Below are 1,664 nucleotides of genomic sequence, written 5' to 3'. Positions count from 1 at the left end.
ACATAGACTCATACCCTTGCATTTTGTCACAACAAAAGGATGAATACATTGGCTTAATTAAAACAAGATTGCTTATGTAGTTTTGAGTAATGAGAGTGGATACCTACTGTTCATTGTATTTTGAAAAAATTCTTTGTAGTTTTTTACTAAATTAAAAATTTAAATATTGTGAGTATTTTTAAATCTGACTTTTCATATTTTTACATATTTTATTCTGGTACCTTTGCATGCCACTCTATACTTTTCAAAATGGTCCACCTGAATATAATTTACATGCATTTATTCTTTAAATGTACTACCCGACCATAGTGATTTTGGTTGTGTTTACATAATTGATGTGCATGCTCTTGGAAACAAATGTAATGCAAAAAGTTCAATAGGTGACTGACAGCATTGGTCTCGCATATTCCATAAAACTTTTCCTATAGATTCTAGAGACGTTCTTTATGAGATAATTTTGAAAGTATTTTGCTCTTTTGTATTCTCTTCTGAAAGATTTGTAATGAGCTGTGCCTCCACTAAGGTATTTCTCAGGATGTACTAGCTTTTTACATAATCATAAATGTTCTTAAAAACATCCCTATATAGTAGAATTTAGATTTTTTTTTTTTTTGAGTTGGAGTCTATTCTGTCACCCAGACTGGAGTGCAGTGGCCGCTCCCGGCCACTGCGGCCTCAACCTGCTGGGCTCCGGTGATCCTTCCGCCTCAGTCTTCCAAGTAGCCAGAATTACAGGCATGCGCTACCACGCCTGGCTGATTTTTTGATTTATTGTAGAGATGAGGTCTCACTGCCCAGGCGGGTCTCGAACCTGCGGGCTCAGGCAATCCCCTCACCTCAGCCTCCCAAATTAGATTTTTAATGTAAATAAATTGTTCTTTTTAAGTCCATAAGTGTAGAAACTTTCTATGAGTGCTCTGTTATATCTATGAAATCTATTAAATCTACCCTATGATAGTTAGCTCTTCATTGTCAGGGAAAAAGAGTCTTAGTTCAATAAATTATATTTACATGTGTCAAGAGTGTACAGAAAATCTATGACTTACTTAGCAATTTCCCAAATATTAAAAATCCTTCCTCCTTCAGGATTATAACCATTTTATATATGACACTCCCATAGCAGTGAAGAAGGGAAAGCAGAAGAATAAAATAAAAACTTAATCCTATTATTTGCATAGTGATTAGCATAGCAGTTAGCTAAATCTCTTGAAACTAAAATAAAAGATTTTAATGTGAAATTTCCACATATGGACTACACACAGCATCTCTTGAGATGCCAAATTTTGTTACAGCTAATTAAAATCACAATGCAGTAACTTCATAAACTTACTGCAATAACTTTAGAAATAAATGTGATGACTATACCAAGTGCTAGTGAAGGTGATGAGCTACTGGAGCTCTCATACATCATTGATGGGAATTCAGGATGGGGCAACCACTTTGGGGAACAATTCTTTAGTCTTAGAAAGTTAAACACACACTTAACCCTATGAACTGAAAATTATATTCCTAACTGTTTAACAAATTAAAAATAAAAATGTATTCCTCAAAATATTATGTGACTGTGTATCACATATAATCTCTTCTTAGTTATAGATAAGTATTTGAATAAATATCCAATGATGGAATACTATTCAGCAATACCAAGGAATGGTAATGCTAGG

The sequence above is a fragment of the Carlito syrichta genome, unplaced genomic scaffold (assembly GCF_000164805.1).
Source record: "Carlito syrichta isolate Samal-C Ts95f unplaced genomic scaffold, Tarsius_syrichta-2.0.1 Scaffold73650, whole genome shotgun sequence".
Lineage (NCBI taxonomy): Eukaryota > Metazoa > Chordata > Mammalia > Primates > Tarsiidae > Carlito > Carlito syrichta.
This window is presented reverse-complemented; position numbering follows the sequence as displayed.